Raw genomic sequence first — 25,523 nt, 5'->3', positions numbered from 1 at the left:
AAAGGCAATGTTATATAAAGAAGGAAGACCATATTTCCTAAGACAAGGGAGAGAAAGAAAATATTATCTACCCTAGAACTGAAGAAGACAACAGGTAAATGCTTTAATTAAGAGATAAACTTACTTTGTCTATTAGTATAGAGGACAGACATGGAGCAGCTCACTTATGAGACCACTACACAAAAAATACAAAAGTCAAGTGTTATCACTTTGTTGAGTTTAAGAAAAAATACAATTTCCAGATAAATATGACTTGGAGAAAGACTTAGGGAATACTCAACTGTCTGCAATGCTTTCTGGGCAATGCAGGCCTCTCCCTCTCTATGTATTCACTGATGTACTGCATTAAGCTAATATATTTTTGAAGCAGTTTTTCTGATTTATTTTTTTTAACAGGTTCACCTTCACAAGGCAATAATTTTTTTACCATTGTGCAGCATACGGATATGTTTAAATCCAAGATACAAAAACATCACCCCTCCAGCACCCTAAGGAGATTGTATTGTGAAGGGGGGCAGGTCATAGACCCCTCACCACATCATCACCCTCAATTGGCAAAACACCTTTTGGCCACCAGCAGCCACAACAGGGAAACTGAAGCAGAAAAAGCCAACTGTGCCACAGAGAAGAAAATTATTTAGTGAGGCCTTGGCTGTTTTCCTGGAGATCAAACAACTCCCAGATTATATGCAGGATTGAAATAACTGTCTTTCAGGCATTTTTCTGGGTTCAAAAAGTATGAGTGTTACCCATGTTCATGTTGTAAATGGGTGAGGGTCTCATGGACAAGACCTTCAGCTTTGTGTCACAATGTCAAATATTAGAATTTGTCATACAGACAGAATTCTTTCATAAACAACTGAAGAAGAAAAGGAAATTCTTCAGCTGCATGACACTGGCCACCTTTTGGGACTCTCAAGGGTGACGCTGTTTCTACCTGCACAGGATTGTTGATTTTTTTTTTTCCCCCGTGAAAGATAAGGTCTGTAGATAGGGGTGGTACATTTGATTAAATCAGGTAATATAACCAGAAAAAGTAGATAAAGCTTTCAGCAAGCAACCCTGTTCTTGAAGTCTGCAATAGCGGCACTAACTAAAACATAAATACCAGCTAAGAACAAACTCATACGGTTCAATTAAAGAAAAATCTAGTCCAAACAATAGAAATGCGAAAATTCTTGGACTATATGGTGGCAAACACTTTCACAAGGAACGTAACCCACCTTCAGTACAGAGGCACTACAAGTATTTACCATTAATATGTTGACAGACTTACACAATACAAATACATTTCCAGCTTGACAAATAATTGGCTGAATAACTTAAATCATAGAACAAGCATATTCCTATCACAATCTCACTAAATTTGTTTTCATTACATAGTTTGTCTGTATCATGCAATTATCTAGAAAAATACCAAGGTTTTGACCAAGCAGCATAAACACCAGTAGGTGGGTTGATTATAGCTTGATTCAGGACTGGCTTTTTTAATTGCCTAACACAGATCTGATTACAACTGCAAGTTAAAACACACTTAATCAACTACAAACATTTAAGCAATCTTCAAAACTTCTTTAGTATTCCATCAGCAAGTTTCATATATTATTCTAGTGAAGGATAGCCTGCTGGTTGGAATATATGACATAACAGCTTTATAAGCGAAAAAAGTTGGAACATTCCTGAATTTGGAGATGAACAGTCAGCCTATTAATGAAAAAGCAAAACAAAAAGAATAGAACACCTATACAGAAAAATGCATTTATGCACCCAATCTAAATCCCCACAAGTTTCAGAAATTGTGATAGAAATGAAATACTAGAAAATTCCATGAACAAAAGGAGGGGGGAGAAAAAAAGGTATTCAGTAGAAGTGTGTCTTTCAGTCCAAAGATGCTTTGAGTTGCTGATTGCTATTTTCACAAAGCTAAAAAAAATTAAATGAAAATCACCTCTTGACCCTCCGTTTTAGATGAAGAGAAAGCCATAATTCTCTGCTTAGCTATGCATGATTGGACAGCATACATGCCTTCAGACTATCAAGCAGCTTTTCACTTTTCCGAGAGAGCGTTGACCACGGATATACCAGCAGCATTGTCTGATCTTCCAAATATCCACCCATATTTTCCAACCAACACTTTCTGAAATCAAGATCCAACAAAGCAAGGATGATTCCTACAACACCACACTACAGGAATTCCAGAATCTCCAAAGTAAAAAGAGAGACTAACAGCACACTTATTTCTACAAGATTGTGAAAGCATAATGAATCTTTAGATAGGTAGAAAGTAACTTCAGAGCCAAAGATCAATCTTTTTCCAGTTTCTGGTCATATCATCTCAAGTGTCCTCAAGAATCATTGATTTCCTGCACTTCAGTGTAGTGGAAGAACATGTATGGTACATGCTGAGAAGTAAGACTAGAAAAAATACAGCCCTACAGCTATTGGGCAATCATCAGCCCAAGATTTTTGCTGTCACAGCTGACAGGAAAGTTTTACATACCCATCATCCAACTTGTCAAAAAGATAAGTTTAATCTCTCAGCGGAGACTCAGGTAGTCTGAAAATACTTTGACCTTTAAGTCTATTTTTAGTAGGGAAGGGTTAGAAATTTAACAAGAAAAGGCTCTGCCTCTGTTAGTAAATCAGACATACCCAGGGACGTAAATTAAACATGCCAGCTGGCATAAAAGAGTCTACAGTTATTCTGGAAAACTCCCTTTGGCTCCGAATCTCACTAAATGCTTGTTGAGGGTGGCCCTGCCCAGGCTCAGTTCTGAGCTATGACAGCAAATTTTTGCAAGACAGTGCTAGTTGTTAAGTACCAAAATCATGCCACAGAATGGTCTGTCAGTTTTTTCGTACAGACAATGAATCACAATTTACTGTAGTAGACACAGACCAAGTTTATGAACTGACTACCTGGGCGTTGCAGGCACTGGTTGAGCAGCAGTTAACACTGAGGCAGTGCCAGGCAGGCAGAGGCAACCCAAGCTACAGGTCTGCATAGTCCAGCAGGGTCTGCCTAAATGTGTTTTCCCTGGTTCTGGAACTCAGTTTCAGTCACCACACAAGACTGTGTGTGAAATAACCACAAGGCAGACGTCAAAGGTACCGTTTAATTAGGACTGCTACACTTGAACATTTGTTATTAATAACAAAAATGTTGGCAAGTTTTCGGTTATGTAGTCATCCTTACTGCCCTCTTCATGGAACTACATAAGCCTGTCAAGGCTTGATGCAATGCTGATGCATCTGAAGGGAAAAGATGAATGTAGCAATAGTGGAGGGAATTGATACCATATTATCTTCACTTATTATACAGGTCATACATCCTATACAACATGAACCCCAGCTCTTACCAGTCCCATTTCACTACTTAGCCCAGCTGCACCCAAGAATACATAATGTGTTAAGTCAGCTGCATTTCAGAACAATATTTCTGTTCCAAGAACATCATTATGTTAGAAAGATCACACTGCAGCACCTGAATTCTCAAAGGGCAGAGCTCAGAGGGCAGCTGAACAAGCTGAATTTTCAGACTGCACTGCTAGAGCAGGGAATACTAATTGTCCAGGTAGACAATTACACTCTAATCTAGTAGAACTTTAGTCCTAGTTATTCCAAGTCCTACATCCATCCAGCATAGTACATACAACTTTTCCTACAACATTCTCCTGGAGGAACTGGATACTCATTGCTTGGGCAGGTGTACTCTTCACTGGGTAAAAAACAGTCTGGAAGTCCAGGCCCAAAAAGTGATGGTGAACAGAGTCCAGTTGGAGGCCAGTCACAAATGATGTTCCCTAGGGCTCAGTATTGGGTCCTGTTGAATATCTTTATCGATAATCTAGAAAACAGGTTTGAATGTGCCCTCAGTAAGTTTGCAGATGACACCAAGTTGGGTGGCACTGTTGATCTGCCTGAGGGAAGGAAGGCTCTACAGGGGGACCTGGACAGGCTGGATTGATAGGCTGAGACCAATTGTATGAGGTTGAATAAGGCCAAGTGCCAGGCCCTGCACTTTGGCCCCAACAACCCTAATGCAACACTACAGGCTTGGGAAAGAGCTGGCTGGAAAGGTGCCTCGCAGAAAAGGACTGTATATTCATTGACAGCCAGCTGAACATGAGCCAGCAGTGTGCCCAGGTGGCCAAGAAGGCCAATGGCATCCTGGCTTGTATCAGGAATAGTATCGCCAGCAGGAGCAGGGAAGTGATGGTGCCCCTGTACTTGGCCCTGGTGAGGCTGCACCTTGAATACTGTGTTCAGCTTTGGGCCCGTCACTACATGAAGGACATTGAGGTGCTGGACTGTGTCCAAAGAAGAGCAACAAAGCTGGTGAAGGGTCTGGAGAACAAGTCTTATGAGCTAAAGCAACTGGGGTTGTTTAGTCTGGAGAAGAGGAGGCTGAGGGGAGACCTTATCGCTCTCTACAACTACCTGAAAGGAGGTTGTAATGAGGCGGGTATTGGTCCCTTCTCCCGGCTCACTAGCGATAGAACAAGAGGAAATGGCCTTAAGTTGTGCCAGGGGAGGTTTTGATTGGATATTAGGAAAAGTTTCTTCATCAGAAGGGTTGTCAAGCACTGGAACAGGCAAGCCCAGGGAAGTTGTGGAGTCACCATCCTTGGAGATATTTAAGAGACCTGTAGATGTGGTGCTTAGGGACATTGTTTAGTGGTGGACTTGGCAATGCTGGGTTAACAGTTGGGCTTGATGATCTTAAAGGTCCTTTCCAACCTATTCTATTACCTAATGCCTAAACTCTCAACAGTGTATTTTTTCTGTCCCAAGACATGCTGTCAACATCACAGGGAAGTTTGTTGCTTCAAACTACATAGTGCGAGACTTCTTACCAAACTTAGTCTCCATTTTGGCAACATCCAGACTGATATAGCATCCCTTTTAGGTCACTTTGCAAACCCTTACATTTGTGGGTTTTTTGTTACATAAAAATCACAGATAACACCTCAAGCAGTAGCCTCCAGCGTCACTCTGAATCAGCAAGACTACAGATAATAGAATGACTGGCCTAGCCTGGGTTTTGACCTAACCTCCACCATTTTTTTCCAGTGGGGTACAGATCTCAGCTCAGTCAGAGAAGACAAGCAGCAGCAGCAAACATCTATCATTGAAAACTGGTGTGTGTTGTAAAGAGAATTTAACTAGAACTGCAGATAAAAAATGAGGAAGACCTTTTCAGCAGGCAAAAGCAGATGCATTGGTGTGCTGTTTGCAAGATCTCCCAGCAGAAAATCATACCTCTTTTCATATGCATAAGACAATTCTTATGCATAAGAAACACCAGTGATGTAACAAGATTTAAAAAAATAGAACTTTAGAAAAAGTGTTATTCAATCCAGATTATTTTTTCTTATGTCAATTTGCCAGGTCAGCTCTACCTGAATTCTCCATAAGTACTGCTTTATACCATCATTCAAAAGGGGAGGCATGCCCTTATTCAGCAACCAACAACACTGCTCCAGGCCACCTCTGCAGTCTTGCTAGTAAGAAGATATTTTCTATAGTGAAGTTAACATCTTCGGAGAAATTCTTCCAACTAGAGCAAGACAAAAAGATGGCAGCTAGCAGTGCTTCCTGTAGATTAATTTAGTGCCACCTCCTAGCACCAATAGCAGGATGACTCAAGTATCTAAGCTCCTCATCTCTCTTCTGAAATAGCAGCCATCTGGTGGCAGCTTCTCTGGGACAGCTTCAGAAAGTGCATCTCAGCTAGGATCTACAGCCTTATCACTGTGTGTTGGAGTTTGGCCTGGCAAGGGCTTTAAGAGAAAGCAAGGGTCATTGTAGCCAACACTAGGTATTTAATAATGTGGATGTGAAAAAGGTTACACCACACAGAGAAAGGCTTTGACTTTACATGAAACCAACATAGCCTTCAAAAGTGAGCCCTACTGGGGCTTCTTTCCTTAGAAGACACCCAGGATACTTGAACACCCTTAACTTTAAGGTAACACTAGGATCAAGAACATATGACCAGAATTTGCCATGAGGGAGTCTTAACCATCATGAAATACTGCCAGTGATCTTGTAAAGCAGGAAAGTCTTTCAATTTTCACAGAAAATGAGAGAACCTTGAGTTGGCTCTATGTCCAGTTATTGCAAGAAGCAAGGTTACCAGTAATTATGTGTAGTCTCATGGCCAATGCTTTTAAAACTTCTCAGCCGATTCCCAAGGCAACCACATTTCACTGACTGTAGACAGAACAACATTCAGCATTTTTCCTTCAGATGGAATAATTTACATATTTTTGTCAATACCTTTAGGATGAAATGTAGAAATATTTCAAATGACAAGCTAGTTCTGCCTTGAAACTATGTATATCCTTCCTTGAGACTTCAAGTAAGGATGACATAGCTAAACAAAGATTTCTATACTGACTCCTATCTATCCAGGGACTGTAATTTGTTTTACAAACATAATTATTTCAACTACAATATTATTACAGCCTATTACAAGTAGTATATGCTAATATTGATACAGTAATTCTTCAGTAGAACAAAAAAAGGCAAGAACATATAGTAACTTATTTGGATTGACCACAGCTGTCCAGGGCAAGGTAGGAATATAACATCAGTTAAGAAACAGTTGGAATTTCCAAGCATAAAGCTGAGCTAAAGAAATGATGAAGCATTTCAGTTAAAGACATTACTCAGTGATGGGATTGTTAATTTATGGTTAATTTCACAACGATTTGTGGCAGTGTGTCAACAAGGTTAGAAGGTAGGCTTTGGGATTACTAGGGTGTTTTTAGGTTTTTTGTCTTTTTCCTTCTGTTTTTGATTAAGCAGGGAATATTTTATCAACTTATTTATGCATCTAAAATAGTAGCTACCAGGTGCACTTTAATCTCATGACAACAGATGCCCATTAATAATCATTACTGAAGAAAACAACTCAAAGTTAGACTTTACAAAATTTTCAAACATTAAAATTAATCTGTGATGCATTTAATTCAGACATAGGCTTTATGTAAAGCCAAGTATTCCATAAGGCTAGCAAGACTGCATATCAGAGCCAAGAAGCACATACCACATCTCCACCATCAAGAAAGGTGCAAAGACAATAGGGTGGTTTTGGTTTACTGTTAACAGAAACGTAACACATGATTACTAGCTGTCCATGCCTGCATATATGGAACCATGACAGTCAGCAGAAACACTTCAGCTTCTCCCACATAGTACATATTTCAGTGTGACAAGTCCCCCCAAAAAAACAACTGTTATTTTTAAACTCTATTTTCCAATAAAATTAAGTCAAACCCATGTACAGCTACATAATAAAGAAACAGAAGAAGGAGATTATGGGAGATATATTTTTTAAAAATGAAAACAAATATTAGAACCAATTCTACAACAGACTTATCATACTTTACTTTTCCACATGGTAGAGATAAAAAGGAAATAACAACCAAGATAACAGGGTTGACTGGACTTTACTTTTTGAAGTATTGTGTTGCAGTGATTACCACAGTCCATTTTAGTCAAGTACACTAATACATTAGCATACTGCTTAATAAAAAAAACCTATAAAAATATTACACGTTTTTATATGAACCGTTATATTTCAACTCCTGGAAAACATATTCTTGTCACCTGAAGAAACACTACTCTAACTCTTTTGTGATTCAAACAGAAAGCTTAAATGGTTGTGAAAGTCAGCTTGTACCCTTGTAAAGCTATTAAAAACTTCCACTTTCAACAGACCTGTAAGAAGCAGCTTTGGTGCTGTGAGCAAATTACTACACATTTGGATGCTGCAAAATGTAACATTACTGCTAACAACATGGACTTTCTGGCAGAACTTGTAGAGGACAAAGACATTCAGCAAAAACAAAAAAGTGAAAACTGAGAAAAAAAGAGGAGCATCTGCTACAAGAGAACAGAATACTTGAGCTTGAAAATATCACAGTCTTCACTTCAAATTTAGTGAACTCCCCAGAGGGCAGCAACAGAAATAATGATCCTTCCTGTCATGTCACTTGTACAAACACTAATTCATCCAAACCCTGCATGAAAAGCCATAATAAACAACAAAGTAAAACTTAACTTTTAGAACAATGACTATTCCTCCCTATCAGGAATGTGTGAAATGAACAAGTGTAAAATCTTTTGCCTATCAAACCACGAGGGTGGAAGAAAAAAAAAAACCACAGGGATGAAAATAGTAGTTCACAATGTAATAACCTAGGGAGACATGAAAGCATCTTAGGATTAGAGTGAAAGGGGCAGGGGCAAAGCCAAGAACAGATATTTTTGATGTTCAGAAGTAAAAAGCATGTGCTAGAAATCTTCATGAAGTAAAACAAAAGAAATGAGCCTGGTTACATGAATAAATGTACCCTTTTCAGAACCCCCAGTGCTGCCTCTACCAGGCAGCATACATTTCTCTTTCCAGCTAACAGGGAAGACGACAAAAACACAAGCATGATTTTATACCAAGGAAGACCTTAATGTAAAGCACCACACTAAGTGATCAGCCCTAGGGAGTATGGTGACTGCAGATATTTAAAAGCAGTCACTTAATGACTAAATTTGGCTGGAAAGGAAGATGTGGGCAACTACCTTGCATTTGGCTGTGAATTTCAGTTTGATAAAAGGAAAGTAAGAAAAATATTTTCAGGTCAGATCTGTACCAGTTTAGAGAAGAGGCGAGAATTACATTTGCTCTCTCCTTAATTGTCTGCATACTTGAAGGAAAAAAAAGTACAAATACGTGCAATTTTCTAGCTTCTAGCTTTGAGTTTAGATTTGTGGTTTTAAGCCCTCCTTAACACTCACTATTTCAAGATAAAACAGTTATTTTAGAAGGAAAGAACTTTCAATAGTTCATTTAAAGGAATAGATGCAACTTGGAAGTGCTGGTTTACTGTGAAGGCAATTGTCTTAACATTCAGCAGGGGAAAATGACAGTGCTAATAGCCAAGTATCAAATGCAGTGGTTCATCTGAGAGGGAGGAGGGGACACTGGAACCTCCTACTCAATGTGCCTTCCAAAACGCATTCCTCTGAAGCACACAGTGATGTTACTGAGAGATTTAAACACTGCTGGCACAGCTGTTGTGCACCCAAGAGTCCATTGGAGTGCATGGTGCATATCTCCCTTTAGCCTGCTGACATAAGGCTTGCCTAAAAATAACTCATGTAGTCTGGATGGTCCAAGCACATTGCCTTTGAACTCAAATTTTAGCGACCCAGATGCTTTACAAGAAAGTGACAAATCATAAGTGGTCAAGACAAACATATAATACCCCTTGAAATTCACATTTTAGCAGAAAATATTTTGGTTTTTTCCAGATATAAATTCATAGGCAGAGGGGAAAAGATCATAATTTTATATAAATAGAAAGAAAATAGGTAAATTAACCTGAGTATGGAGTTTTTTTCTTTCTTCCAGCATTTCAGTTTTCAAGCTTTTTGGGGTGTACAAAAGATCCAAGTGCACAAAGTCTAAAAGATTAATAGATGAGAAAGCCTATCTGCAGTTAACAATGACAGTGTTCTGATCAACAAGTCTTAAACAAAAACCCCACCACAAAAAAAACCCACCCCCTAAAAAAACAGGAAAGGGTCTCTTAAGAACATAGGCTGTTCCCTGCTGGATTTTTTGGCTGTTCCTTTGTTCAGATAACATGTTACCGTTAAGTGTTTTTCAAATGTTTCTTTCATTTAAAGTCTTTTTCCTTAGTTAATATCTACTTTCCTGTATCCTCACACACTCATTTTTAATCTGAGGCGCAGGATCAATTACAGCATATAACACACTCACCTGTTGGAGATACAAAGTTGCTCTTCATTTTTGGTTATCTTCTACTCTCTCTGGCCTTTTATCTCTTTCCCCTGCAGAGATCGTGTCTTTCTTATTAAGAGAGGCCAGTAGAAACGTGCTTGCAATCTGAGTAGCAAGCTATTTCCAGATTTTCCCATCCCTAGCCAATTTAGCCAGAGAAACGTGACTGATATTTACCCTTTGCTACACTGATGTATGTACAAACTGCAGAAACTACGTTAGCCTTTGTCTTTTTAAATTTATGTAAAATATTTACATCTAGATAGAAGACATTTCTGACAGCACAACAGCAAATGGGTCCTATCATTAACTGCACACATTCAATCCATTCCCCTGGTAAAAAACACTTACCAGTGTGACAAAATTAAATCTCCCAGCAGATGTCTTGTGGGTAGTGATATCAGATTGAGTGCAAACATAGTTGAAACCAATGACATTTTGTTCTATATCACAGCTGATAAAAGACAATAAGGAGTTGAGATCCTTTTGTTACTTTATTCTATTTCTAAGCCCCATAGTATTGCCACGCCTGCCAGCTGAAGTGATTCAACACTGTCCATGTTGAAATAGAAGAAAAAATATTGGGTCTGGGTCTGAAAAGATTTTACAACAGTTCTTGTGTCAATGGAAAATTACCAGCAGCTTTAAAGGTGAAGACAGATCTCATACAACTCTGCTAAGACTGGGTTCACTTTGCTTTCTGTTGGGATGCCAGAATATTTACTATTTATATTTTTAGACTACTCTTTTCCATGCTTTTTTATTTCTATTTAGAAACAATAAGTTTTCCCCGTATTCTTTCCTAGCTTTTAATCAAAAGTTGTAGAGCTATCTTACCATCAACAGAAAAAATAACTTTTTTTCCCCCGCAACCCAGAGCTCTCACTTGTCCCAACTAGCACATGTATCATCCTGTCATTGGATTTGCATCTAGAAGAGAACATCCATTACTGCTGAGAAGAAAAAGCTGACAGTGTATTAAATTCAGTAGCCCATTTTTTCGTAAACTGTGTAGTGAAAACACAGCTACAGTTTGACACAGACTTTATATACTATATAGACTATATTTTTCATAATGGTTTCTTCTCCTCCCTTTCACACCTGGAGTGAGTTTCAGGAAAGAAAAACTGTAGGAGTTTTATGCTTTTGTCATGCCTCCTGTTGGTATCTTTCCAGTTTTCTGACTTGAAAGATGTATAACTTCGTTTTTAGTGACAGAAAGGGTCTTCAAAGAGTAGTCCTTTATGTTCAACAATGTAGGGACAATCCTGGATTTCTGATCCTGACTGAGAGCAGAGCTCTGGGAGACAGCCACCCTGCTGGGGTGGTGGTGCCTACACCTGCCTGTATCTACACAACCACATTCTCCAGCACGGCTCATGAGCACTTTGCTTACAGTACCACCCTACAGTGTTTTCTTGGAGCTTACCTCTGTCCTCAGAAATCCATCAGATCTCATGCTGTCACTGTTGTGGCTATCATTGGCTCCCTGTTGCCAGAAGTTATGACCCTTGATGTAAAGTGCTCTTACAAAAGATGGGACAGCATTTGCACTGAATATTGTCTATGCAGATATTGACTTTTTTTTATGTTATGCTTCATGATCTGAAAAAAGCTTGAGGATTTTGTAAGTACATTCATAGTAAACTTTTCAAGTCCTTTCTTAAGGAAGCTTGAACTTTAGGGGTCAAATTTTTGTTATTGCTCTGGCAATCTGGCATACACTTATATCCAGGCTGAAGCACTCAGTTTAAAGGTTTTCAGGTAACCTGAGAAAAAAAATAGAAGCTTATCCAATTCCTTCCAGGGTTGAACATGAGAAAGAACTATTAGATAATTGCTTCATAGGGACATATTAATTGCTATATTGATTATAATATCTCATACCAAAACTGGATTCCAGGTAGTTTAAAGATGCCATTTGTAAATTTGTATTGAACAGAAAAAAGATGCATGCCCTATATAAGCGGCATCTAGGTGCAGAAATCCAGAATGCTGCACTAGCAATTATCTTTTCTCTGAATAGCAGCCAAAAAATCCTTCATGGTCATGTTTCCACGCCATAAGAAAAAACTAACAATATATTTGAACCAGAAATAACTTTTCCCACCCCAAGAAAAATAAGTAATTACCACTCTAACACACATGACTAGAACCCTTTTCCTAAAGAAAACAAAATTTCCACTTCATATATATTTAGAAAAACCTGATGCAATTTTGACACCATTTATCCTTTCTGCTTTATATACAACAGACGACTGCTATTGGCATTCCTGGTGAGAATGCCATTAGTTGTGTAGCTCATTATCCATTTACTAGTTGATACCTTTTCTTATAAGGCAGGCACTACTAATAGCTTCTGCCTTAATGTAATTACTAGCTAAATAGGAAAATATTCTGAAGTGCTCCAACCACATTTTCAAAGATTATTTGGCTCTTTAGAAGTTAGGTAGTTGTATAAGAAAAAGTAACTTTTTAAAATTACATTTCTGCACTTATGAATATTTAGTACTCAGTGTAAAAACAAGTTATTTGGCTTAATTATTTTGTCTGGCAGTATGTTCTTAGATTAAGATTTAGCTTTGCTCTATACATACAGAAGAGATGGCCAAAATTAGACTAGAGAAGAAACATGATAATTTTTTACAGTAACTGACTACATATATCAACAACAATTTTTGACAGCTCTCAATAACTTTTCATTCAATTTAAAGTCTGTGCCTTCACTTTTAAGCCCAGCTTCCTCAGCTGCACTTGCTTATGCACATCTGCTCTGTCTTTCTGCCTCTCTCCCAATGTTTATCCCACCCTGTCTTCATTAGCTGGCCACAACCCAGCAGTTAATGGTCTTACCAGAGAGGCAAATATCTTCTAGAAACTTGCATCACCAGTGAAGAGATGGGAGACAGGTCACCAAAAATCCCATCCTTTAATAGTGAGGTTTTGCTTGCACACCACTATGTAATCCCTACTTGAGTACTTAAGTATACTTAATGTAGGTGCAGATAAATTTAAGCAACTTGAATTCCAGCTAACTACTTTAACAGACACTATTAAACATTTTTAGAGGTGTGGTTCAGTTCTCATTTAGCAGTTTGCACCAGTGGACAGAAGCTTAGTCACTCAGCATGTAACAAACAGTCCAGAATATAATATTTCTTCACCCTTAGTTATTAAGTGCAGCTCAAATAAGAAGGCTAAAAGCAGACACTGGGTAGCTACCAAATTAGAGCTGTTTCTACTGTACTAACACAACTTTTGCCTGTTAGGCAAAACACTTTGAGACTGCAGTTATCGAAAGAGGTAGTCACACATTCAATCTAAATATTGCAGCTCATTCCAAAATGAGCATTCAATGTACCCTTCCCTCAATTCCAGAAGAGCTGGTTTGTAGATGCACAGTTAATCTTGATCAGGGCCCTGATCCTGCTTGGTCAGTTTTAGCATGGATGAATTCACCAGCTGTTTTCACAAATACATGTGGAAGCAGAAAAGACAGACATATAGAAGCAGAAACAAGAAACTTGCCAAGGACAGAAAGGGTGACAAGGCAGTTGTAAAGTGTTACTACTTTTGTATTCCAAGTGTATTCCAAGTACAACATAGAGGAAACTATTCTTCATAAGTGATCCAGTGGTCAGTCAATCACAAAATACAGCAGAGCACCACCCAAAGTTAGAGAGCTGCACTTCAGTCTCTAAGCAAGAAACTGGAGGAGTCTAAAACTTGGACACTGGCCTTGTTAAGAGCCACACAATGGAAATCTCAAGTCTTGCACTAAAATAAGAGTACAATTTCCTCCTAAGCTGACTTGAGTTCAAAAGTATGTTTATACTATGAAACTGGATAATTCAGTTAAGTATGTTAGCTGATTTCAAACATCTGTGAAGTCCAAGAGCAACAAGACTAAATTTAAGTTTGACTCTGAGGAGGGGTAAGGTTGAGGTTCCATGTCCTTGCAACCTCTGAAACAGAGCTAGAGCACTCTAAATCTTGCCAGCTGACAGTAGAGAGAAAGGAAGTAATGAATAACAAACTAGTTTATTTTTTTTGAAATACAGCACTAGTACTGCATACTCTATAGATCAATACCAAGCTGTGCCTTGACCATACTACAACAAATCGCATAGCAAAGATGGAACCACTGGTTCCATTAACTGGAACCATTCAATTTTTCTCTGAAAAATGAAAAAACCCTGCTTCTTTAAAGTCTTTGTATTCTGACTTTGGGTTTAGAGTAGTCCTTTTCATGAAGTCAGAGTGCAGCAAGAGATGGCTAAGCCACAGCATGTTTTACTTGCCCATTTCACCTGTAGTAAGTGTAACAGACATCCCTAGTTAACCTGTGAAGCCAAGTACCATTTTGAGGTAACCTTGGCCAACAGGTTGATGACCATGCTATAAGAAGTAAAATCCAGCATCCTGTGTTGACTAACACAAACTGAGTCTTTCTATGTTTAGGTAATAGTCTTCTCTATAAAGATTAAATTTACAAAACAGAAGCTGAAAAACACTTTGGAGTATATATGAAAAACAGGATTTTGAGAGATTATTTACGTCTTTCTATAAAGCAGCAGCTATAATGTTCTGCTGTTTTCAGTGGGGTCTGCTTCCCACCACACTACTTCTATGTGGCTCCTCATGGTCTGCAGAAACATAGTTGTTGGTAGTCTACCATAATAAACAAGTTAGTCTTTTGCACTCTGGGAAAAGACAGTTCTATCCCTGAGACTTCCGTCAGGTTCACAGGGCAGAAGGTGGCCAAGTGTAAATATGAGGAGACATTGGAGCAAGGACCCACCCTTGCACAGTCTTAGTCCCCTGAAGTTAACGATAGGATAAATGAATTTTAGGCTACAAACAAACATAAGATCCCATCTACTTTTTTTTCACTTGTGTTGTCATTATTCATTAATAATTGTCAGCACATTAAGGCCATGTATTGTAAAACCCAGAAATTCAAGTGAGCACACTCAGTACTTACAAAAAGGTACTATATTATAGAAAGCCATCCTCTTTAAGCTTCTTATTAGGCACATCAACTTCCCCTTCTAAGAGCTTTCCATTAAGATTCAAATTTCTACCACTATCATCTTCAGCCTTCTTCAGAACAGTTTTATAATGGCAATTACATAATATATACATAATTTAGATCAAATGATAGTTGACCTAAAAAATTAAACTTCTTCATCAGAAATCTTTACTGAACCACAGCTAATAGTATTAGTCACCAGTCAAAAAGCTCCATTGTTTCTTTACGAAGTTGCTTTGCTTACTCAGCTGAAGTTGGGTTCACTCTTTTCAGTGAGAAATCAAGTTGAGTTTAGTAATAGCAAATTGCCATGAGAAAAAATATCTATCAAGAATTGAAGTATATAAGATTAAGACTAAACGATGCTCGTGTCATTGTTTTAGCACTCATATTCTAGCAAACTAAGAAACAGCTAAATCTGAGAAACTTCATTTTAGGCTTGACTTGGTATACGTGTGTTTTGGGGGTTTTCGGTGGATTTTTTTCTTCTTCTCCCCAGGTGTCCTGGGGAGCGTTCAGTAATAATGACCTTGCCACCTTATAATGCTTTTAAGGCTGCAAGGGGGATACAAACTCTAACTTGCATGATTAGAGATTCTAGAGAAGGACTTCTCCATCACACATTCTAGATTTTAACTGAGTTTAAAACCCAGGGTAGGTTAACCAAGCCATAGCACACTTTCTTTTTAGGAAGAAAAAAGTGAAAATATTTTACTTCTCTCATACACTGATTCTGTCAATACTGAATCTTATTTAGCATCATTCTGCAGAAAAAAGATCCTCAGATTCCACTCAACTTATCAAGAAGTAACCATTTACAGTCTATATTAAATATCCCATTTAATCTAGCATTAAGTTTTTTTTACTGTCTCATATTAGATCTTTTGACTGAAGGCCACTCAGTACTCTGCTTGCCATGAATATACTGCTTTCTTACCTATGCTGAAAAATATTAAACTGATTTTAAGTCAGCCTCATGGACATACACATTGCTAGGCTAGTATCAAAGTTAAAGTTACACTAGATTGATTATAATTATGGACTTCCTCCACACCCAAACAGCAACTATTGCCCGATTTAAAAAAATTCTCTCAAGGGAAGTAAACAAAAGCTGAAAAATTAAGTTGTCTGCATACCTAGTTTTGATCAGTTTGTGTTATCACTTATTTAATGTAATTTTTATGATTAGTCCCAAGCTGCAGACTAAAAATCAGTCTCATTTTCAGTTTTAGTCTTAATTACAGAAGTAAAAATAAACTGGACCCAGCTTGAGCATTCCAGTTTCTATAAAGCTTTTTATGGAAAGTGCAAGCTGGTGGGTATGAAAGTTTTGCAGAATATATAGGCATAACAGACTGCCATAGATTAGCAATGTTGCAGACATGGTATTTTATGAGATGCCATAAGCAGACTTAATAGGTTTAATTATGTTTTTAACATGCACTTCTCAAGCTACTATTTTTCATTCATGCCATACAAAGAAGCATGACAATACGAAATTTCATGATCAGCGTGCCAGTTTCCAGCACTACTTGCTCTATAAAGTTATTTAAATACAGTGACATGAAGTATCTTTAGTCATGATAGAATTTAGCTTTACCTAAACAGCTTTAAACAAATATTTAACAGACTGATTTAACATTCCACATATTTTATTGCATAATGGTACTAATTGCAATACTTCTCTAAGCACTTCCATTTGAATAACTTAACATCCTTTGCAGTTCTCTGAACCATAGCAATCTCAAAAAGCCTTGAACACTTGACTGGAAAGAAGCTTAACACACTCGTACAGGTGAGCAGCAGCTAAAGCCAATTTGTCTTGTCTGAATGATGAGTATGGAAAAAAAATAACTGAGATGCATACGAGCTGTGAACTGGGTCAAGCAACCTAACCGTATATTGTAACTCAGATTCCTATATTCTAAAAGCCATAACACTGCAAAAGTCGGTGTCTGACCTCTTTGGTCTAACAAACCAAGTGACATCAATATTTCTGCCTGAAGTCTGTAAAAACTCTGCAGCTCAAAAAGATGTTCAAGAAACAATTTTTCAAAGGCGAAATGAGGTTAAAGCAAGCATATTCATAGCTAAAACATTGCAATGGTTAGCTACTTTAACTCTTAAAAATATTTCTCATTTCTAGACTCAATTTGTCTATGTTCACCTTTCAATTGCATAATCTCATCACTTTCTGCTATATTAAAAAAATGGATTACTGCCAGAAGACTCTTCCCCTCAAAATATTTAGATTAGAACAAGGTCATGTTTTAGTCCTTTCAAATAATAGATCTTAGGCTCAGTAAGATGCATAGCGTTTTCGGTTTTTTTTGGTTTTTTTTGTTTTTTTTTTTTTTTTTTTAATGGCTTGTAGGTTCATTTGATTTGGGGTTTTTGGAAGGGTTTGTTTGAGGTTGCTTTTTTTGTTTTGGGGTTTTTTTTTTTTTTTTAGGCTCCTGATGTCATGCTTATTTGCCTAAAAAAATTGACTTTCATATTCCTAAGGTTATAAAACTAAGAATTGCCCTTTCTTTTCAGCAGTGGCACAAAACAGGGAGCTAGTGTTTTGAGAAGTTTGAAAAAGCTGGTGCAGGTTTGGGTGGTGCCACTTCCAATTAGTATCTGGATTTTAATTATAAGTGAAGCGCTATAAGAAATCAAAACCACTTTCACATGGATGCCCTGCAGCACCTTCTCTGGATGGGTCCCACCAACAGGTCTGCACCATTATTTATTCCCCTCCGAGGTTTGCCTAGTGTTTAGAAGCTTTTCTAACATGAAATAATCCAAGAGCGGACATGATCAACAGAAGGGCTCAAGAGCCCATGACTGCAGGATCTACTGTAAAAGCACATACTGGATGAGTCCATCCTTAAATCATTTATGCATTTCATTATGTAAACATCTTTATTTTGCTTGGACTGTTTCAATAACATGGTTCTACCTTTTACTGAAAAGTCAGAAGAGTTAAATCTTGTCAATCAGATTGTTACATAGTTGTAAGTGTTCATAAGACAAGATTTACTTTCTGTGAGTTATGCTGACTAGAACCATCCTATTTCTTGAAAAAAGTTATTACAGTTTTTTCCCATATCACTTTCTATCCAATGCCTTCCTAATGTTTTAGGAAATGGAACTTGTCTCCAGTTCACAGCATCTTCCCCTAGTACTAAAAAGTACATTAAATGTACACTTCAAAGAGGTTCTTGTCCAGTTTCTTGGTGCATGTAAATCTGGCTCAGGCTAACTCTTTCTAAAAGTGAAAAGCGTACTGTGTGCTTCTTTTGTGACTTCTTAAAATTGATCAAAGTTTACTAAATCTGTTTTTTAATATTTCAAAAGTCTAGTCACATTGCTTTATCCCCCAAAAAGCTTAAAAATATCTTTTTGAATTCTGAAATACAGGCACTTGATATAACATAAAAGTATGTGAATAACCATTATCTAGTGAAGACTTTAATCGTTAACCCTAGTTAGTACCAAGACAATCCTGAGGGGATGGGACTACTTTGCTTTAGATATTTTGCAAGTATATTGTATACAGATTTTTGTTCCAACTACTTACACAGCATAGAAAAAAAAAATGACTACATGAAATTAAGTACTACCCCTATAATACAGGGTAGGAATTAAGGTGAGGCAAGACTTCTTAATTCAGCCTGACCCTTTGAAAGACCCTGCCATTCAAGTCCATATTTTCCTTGGACATATCAAACCCAACATATTTCATTTTTTCCCTTGTGATTTTCTTCATATTCAAAACAGTCCAACAGCATTTGGAAGTGAAGGATGTTTATACATCAGAACTACAGCTGCAAGGTTTCTAGTAAAATTGAGAGAGTTTAGGTTTTTGAAGGACTTGCAGTCATCAGGGGACAGTTTCAGAGAAGAATGACAGACTGGACTGAACTTCAACCACTTGACCTTGAGCAAGGTCCTGGATGAAATTGTCTTTATTGAAACAACAACTCAAAATAGCCAGTGTGGTCATTCCCTTTGTGTCTCTGGCTAGCTCCTTACCCTAATGTCATCCTGTTTCCTAGAAACTGTCCACATACAGATGGGAAACATTAAGAGCCAGACCTCTCCTGGTTCTCATGGGCAAGTCCCCTGCCCCCATCACAGACATGCCTTGATTGTTATTTTAAATTCTTCCCTGGCCTCTCTGTTCTGAGGTTGCTCCGAGGAGGAGCTGCTAAAAACACCTTCCCATTCTTTCAACATCATTCCACCTCACAAATCTTACACTTTTTTAATAAGTTCTTGCCTCGCTACTTCCAACTTTTTGCCATCGTCACAACAGTGGCACAAACGCCTTTACCTGCTGCATTAAAGTCATATTAAGAAAGGTTGCTTGTTTTTATTTCACTTGGAATGTTTACCTCAAAATTGATAGCCATTTTGTCTGTAAATAAGTCCTGCAAGATGTTACAAGAGAATAAGTTACTGCTTGCTGATCAGCAGGTAGGTAACTATTTGCTAGGTAGAAAATGGTTTTCTACGTTTTTTCATGCTGTTATACTTACCACCTATACTCAATTATTTTGCTTACGTCCCTGTCTCAGAGCTTTTGCTCTGCTCTTGCTATTCAGCCCTTCTCTGATGAGGCAGTTCAGCTTGATATTGTATTTTATTCAGCTACAATTTACAAGATTTAAACTGCTGAAATCTCGCTCCAATAGCTCTGGCTTAAGAGATGCATTACTCACAATTTTTGAGAATAATATGCAAACAAACCAGTCAGACCTTGAAATAAAAACTTACATAACTTAATCTTCTAGCCCCCTGCCTGCACATGTGGCACAAAAGTCCAATCAACATGCAAGACATCATTTAGGTAAATGCTACTTGTGATTGTATTCTTTAGCATTAGATGCTTTCTGAATCTTCGGAAAGACTGACAACACTCCTGGACTTAAACAATTCCAGCCTCCTGACTTCTGACTACAAAGTAATACTGCATTTCAAGTCTTTACATTATGTTACTTCAGACACTCATTACCAGCAAATTAGCCCAGTTCTGAACCCAACTGTGCACACACTTTATCATTTGATTTACCTAACTGCATGAATCTCAATGCTTACTGCCTCTGAGATCTTAAATCATGGTTCCAGCCTCAACATACACTAAAAGTAAAGAAAAAAAAAAATAGAACGCAGAATAATAAAATCTTCTCTTCTGTGAAGAAGTGGTGTATGGCCAGCTAGAATCTCAGAAGAAAACTCAAAGGTGTGTTGTTAGATCAGCTACAGTCCTCAGCATGAGGTGTAGTAATGGCTAATATTACCCAAAACTGAAAAGAGCTTTTACAGAAATCTTGAAGATGAAATAAAACAAGCCCAAGTTATTTTTCAGCATAATTTTCACTGAGGTCCTCTAGTTATACTCAGCAGATTGACATTTTCAGCCTGCCTAATGTCAGCTCACATCCTTTTAAAATTAAGTAACTAAGAAATATATGAAGGAGAAAGTAACTGGAAAGGTGTTAAGCTCTACTAAAAAAGCAAGCAGTGAATGCAGTGAAACATTCCGCATTTAAGCATTGTTTCATCCATCTACTTAACACTACATGCTCTCAGTTAAAGCGTATAGTAACAATGAAGCATCCTCAGATGTCCAAAGATTTCTGTATCGACTTCTACAATTAAAATCGTAATGTCCAAAAATCAGCCTTTCTTAAAGGGCATCCAATCACAGTTTATACAAGGTTCAACTTAACAGATTTATCGTAGCAAGCCTGAACAGAGGCAGCCTTCTGTGCATAGCATCATGTTTTTTAAATTGTTTCAGTTAAGGCTAGGCTGGAACAACATTTTCAAAAGCACCACAATTTGTTATTTTTATGCTTTGAAACCTGAACTGAGTTTCCATACAGCTGAGTTGATATTTTTTAGCCAAACAAGTTTCTGGGAAATTTGAGATTCCCTTATTTACAGTCCAAAACTCCCTCATTTTCATGTTAAGCTACATGTGCCCACATTACCATAGAAATCCACCTGGATTGAAAATATACAGCATGTCAATTTTAAGAAGCTACTTGAATATTTTTAAATAATGCTGTGGTCATTCTTTGTGAACTATAACATAAAAAAATGTTGTTCTGAGATAAGCAGCAACTACTGTCCAGCAGCTTAAGGAATGTATTCAAAAGTTAGTCAAAGAACATACCAAACCTGCAAGAATATAAAAGGAATAACCAACAATTTAGAAGATTAAACTGTCAAACAATTTCATAGTAGAAATTTAAAACTAATGCTGAATGTTATGTTTTAATTGTCATGCATACAGTATCCCAAAGCAGCGAGTTAAGATGTGACTATAGCAACCATTGTTGCTATAAGCACAAATTATCTTTTTTTTTCTGCAGTATGATCCAATGGTCTTGAAAAGAGGTTTTACTGAACCTGGGAATATTTATGATATTAGGATACTGGAAAGCATTACATACTATATGAATGTTTCAAACTAGAACTTATAAACCTAATTTGGGTCAAAGCTTGGGGTAGTTCTGTCCTGTTCCTGACCCAAGTGTCCATACATTCATTCTTACCTTTCCAGAGCACCTACTGCTGATTTGAGCTATAGGCTTGTGTTTGCTGAATCCAGCTCAATCTTTCACATTAAACCAACCCCTTTCAAAAAGTGAATGGCTTGAATTTCTAAAAAAGATGGATATGGTCAGGACCAGAATTGCTTTAAGTCATATCTAGGGATCAAATGTAGTAATATAAATAAATTCAGATGGATCTTTATACAAGATAGTAATAGCACAGACAGCAGGCTCTTGCCCATATTTCTCCCCTGCTCAGGAAAGACGAGGAGATAAGCTGCATCTTGAAGCATTGCCGCATCAACATGAGGTTATTTGTGCAACCTCTTCAGCTTTCATTACCTTTCAGTAGCACTCAGAATAACCCCACAGATAGCTGCTTATACTACAGGCAGAGCAGGGCTGGTCAGTACCTTGAACTAACACTTATTGTCACCACACTCAGGTGATGGTGGAATGCACCTAGTTCCCTCCTTCCCTCCAGTAATTAAGGTTCAACACAACACAGAACATGCTCACAAATCCAGAAGTCTAAAGCAGGAGTGGGTCAGTAAATTTTGAATGCCCATAAAGGCTTTGCAGTCTGCAACAGCAGTATCTGCCTGACAGAAAAACAAGATAGCAGGAAGGTAGCTTTGTCAGGGCATCAGGAGAAAAAGCCTTGAATCACAGCTGTCTCATTTATCACTTAAAAGGTTGGGTCATGTGGGTAACACAAAACCTCGGTTTTCCAAGTCAGATCTCATGTACTCCAACTCAGTGTCCATAATTTTAAAGACTAAAATTAGTATAAATAGCTAAATTTAAAGGAATTCTGAGCAGAAAGCAGCTTCTCATTGACATATCTGGTTCCAGGAAGCCAAAACAATAATATGAGATTTAAAATTAAGTGCTGTTGGTCAGATTCTGTACTCAGAAAGACTGTGTTAATCAAGATAAATTCTAAGGAATAATGAGATTGTACTTCATGGTTTAAGTCCACCTGCAGTCTATTTTAAGACTAGTTGTATGCTTATCAATGTGTTTCATTCTCAGTTAGTCCTTCAGGGTTGCTTTTATTGATTTCTTAGACTTATGGGATTTATAAGAAGGAAATCAACTAAGTCGTCCTCTCAAAAACTAGAATTCCATGGACTTGCCACCTTTGTGTGAAGAATCTATAAACTTGGGTTACCAATACTTGCCAGACTGTCAAAAAGGGAAACACTTGATAAAGTTTTATGTTTTGTAACTGTAAACAAAAAAATTATATTCCCATGATACAAGAGAACCCTAATGTTGACAATATGGCCCCAGACTCTTAAGTATATTGAAATAATAAAAACCACAAAATTTGTCCTGTAAGAAAAAAATTGAAGAGATTGACCTGAACTTAAGTTATCTATAAAATTGAGAAATCCAACAAATATTTGACATAGGAGATGTCTCTTTCAACAAGAACAACAGTTTTATTATTTATGAAAACAACAACAGTGCAAAACATTAAGAGCAGAGACACATTTTATCTTATGGCAGATAAGATACTGTGTTCTATTCAAGTTATTTTTCTCATCTTTGTAGTAGCTTACTGACCAAAACAACATATGTTATTCCCATAGGATAGTCACTGAACATGAGGAAGCATGAAGTTCAGTTTCTTTTCACCTTTTTTTTTCTTAAAGTATTTTCTGTATCACTTCTACAAACTAGTAACTACTTTCAGAGATTGGCTACTACATGTTTCAGACATGTTTTATTCCACTACTGTTAACTAAATGAGTTCCCTTCACTAAGCCTCTTCTGGAAAATACAGCATTTTACGCTGTTTTCCAGTGTTCCTTAATTTGAGCACAAGTGTGAGATAAGTAATGAACAAGCTGAACGTAGGAAGCAGTATGCATTTTACAATCGTCTTTTGGTTCTGAATTTTTGTTAGTTCCTGTTAGAGACTCAAGCATTATTTTAAATACTATGGAAGTAGTAATTTTGAAAATTATTTGGTTCTACTTAATTCTTTTTAATATGCCTACATGTTTTATGATATAAACTGTAATGAAGCTCTTCAATTTGGGTATAAGTTTTTGTCACCATGCTCAACACCCAAGAAAAAAAAGTAAATTATAACCATACACACAAAATAGTAAGTTCCTAATAAGCAGAGCTCCATCCAAATGTTGATTTAAGCAAGCCTTTTGTAGGTACACTTCCTGTTAGAGAGGGGGGAATGGCCAAACTACTAGATTATATTGGGTGAAAGCTATACAATCTTAAAAATATATACATTTGTATGAAGTTCATAAAAATTCATTCACTCACTAGTGAGCAACTAGGAAAATACCACAGGGACATGTGAAAAAGCAGTCTTAAACCATGCCAGGACGAAACCACGCTTTGGGTCAGAATCAGGTAAAAAAAAAATAATGCCTAAACTCTCAAAGTTGATTTGACTAGCATTTAAAGCATCACATTTGTCCTTACTAATAACTTGTACAGAAATAACCAATTTCCATGTTTCATTTCTTACTAGGGTTCCACTGCAAGCCTCTAAATGAAGAGGGAAGTTTAGGTCAAAATGACTGTATAAACTGCTTTCCGCTTGTAAGCTTTAGTGGTTTCCAAACATCTAATCTAGTTTACACTCCTTATGATTTACTTCAATCTTTTATTATATGTTATTTCAACATACACTATTACTACTACAGAAAGAAACGTTCCACAATAGATGTTTTCCTTATCCTCTGATAGAGGCATGTACTGAGGAAAGCCATCAACTGTTTTCTCTGTCCTGTTAAACTAATAGCCTGTGTAGACCCAAAAAAGCAGAATTGCTCTTGAAGACCAGTGTAAACCAATCAAAAAAAAACAACTAAAAAAACAAAACAGGTCCCTTATTCCCCCTGTTCTCTTGCAGAAAAGATTTTAAGGAAGAAGTTTAGTATCAAGTTAAAACTTGCATATACATCTTCTAGTTTCAAGGTTACCACTAACTTAATAGTTATTAAAAATGTCTTAAAAGGTAAATTCGGTGAGTTGACTGGTCCTTAAAGAGTGTGAAGCATGATGAAGAATATCTCTGCTTTGTCTCACTGGTCTCTATAGGAAATGTTTTTATGATTCCTTCAATCATTATTGATAGTGGATTTGTCTGATAGTCATAGCAGCTCAGACCAGTACCTAAAAAGAAAGGACCTTTGTCGTCATGAAAAATCGTTAGACATAAGCTTGGAAACACAGTAATTTTCTTAACTTCACGTGCTTATTAGCTCCTTCTGCAATGGACAGTACTAAATTGAAAAGTCAATATGCAAAGAGATTAGATAGTACATTCATATTGATCACCTCCACGATTTTGCAGAAAAGTCTTATCACCATCACCATAAATATATCAGTTTTATTATACTAGAGGATAACTAGCTTTACATGTTTGGAAGAGTTAATAGAATATGATTTTTCAGTCATCATACCTAAGGAAATATACATTTATGTGTATGAAGAGACTCTACATATCTTAATCTGATGATAGGGACAAAATATGCATTATTTTTCTGCTGTACGTGAAAACTTTAAGCTTCTCCAGTTTGTGTTTTCCATTATCATTTTTTCCAATCCTGTCAATTATTGAGTTAAATATTTCATTCAAACAGTTTAGATCACAACAGTCTCAAGTCACAGAAGAGCTCTGGTTTCCTCTTGATTTTTCACTTTTCAATTCCACTGCACAGAATAAATTAAAAAAGCACAGATTTTCTTAGTAGTCACTTAGATTCCACCCAGTAATCCATAAGTATGCTTTTCTGCTTAAAAACCATCAGCTGTCTCCACAGCCTACTGTATTAAATCAGGATAAAATTCTGCAGGACAGGACATAATGAAGTAATTTCTGTAAGTGGCAGGAAAGCAAGGCATTCCCTTTTTTCCTCCCCTCCAGAAAAAGGCTTTTCAGATTTTTTTCCAGAATGCTTCCCCTTCTGTGTTCAGAACAGTCCTCTGCTTTCTTTTAGACATACTTATCCTTCTGCTCTCTAATGGAAAGACTTCTGTTAAGAAAGTCTCTATCTATGGTATAGCCCAAACTATGATATAAATTTTTAAGTGTTTAATTACTGAACAGGTCTGTAAGTGGTTTCTTAGGAAGATCCAACAGATAAAG

This window comes from Phalacrocorax aristotelis, chromosome 1 (assembly GCF_949628215.1).
Source record: "Phalacrocorax aristotelis chromosome 1, bGulAri2.1, whole genome shotgun sequence".
Lineage (NCBI taxonomy): Eukaryota > Metazoa > Chordata > Aves > Suliformes > Phalacrocoracidae > Phalacrocorax > Phalacrocorax aristotelis.
The sequence above is the reverse complement of the archived record's forward strand: the minus strand, read 5'-3'. Positions refer to the sequence as shown.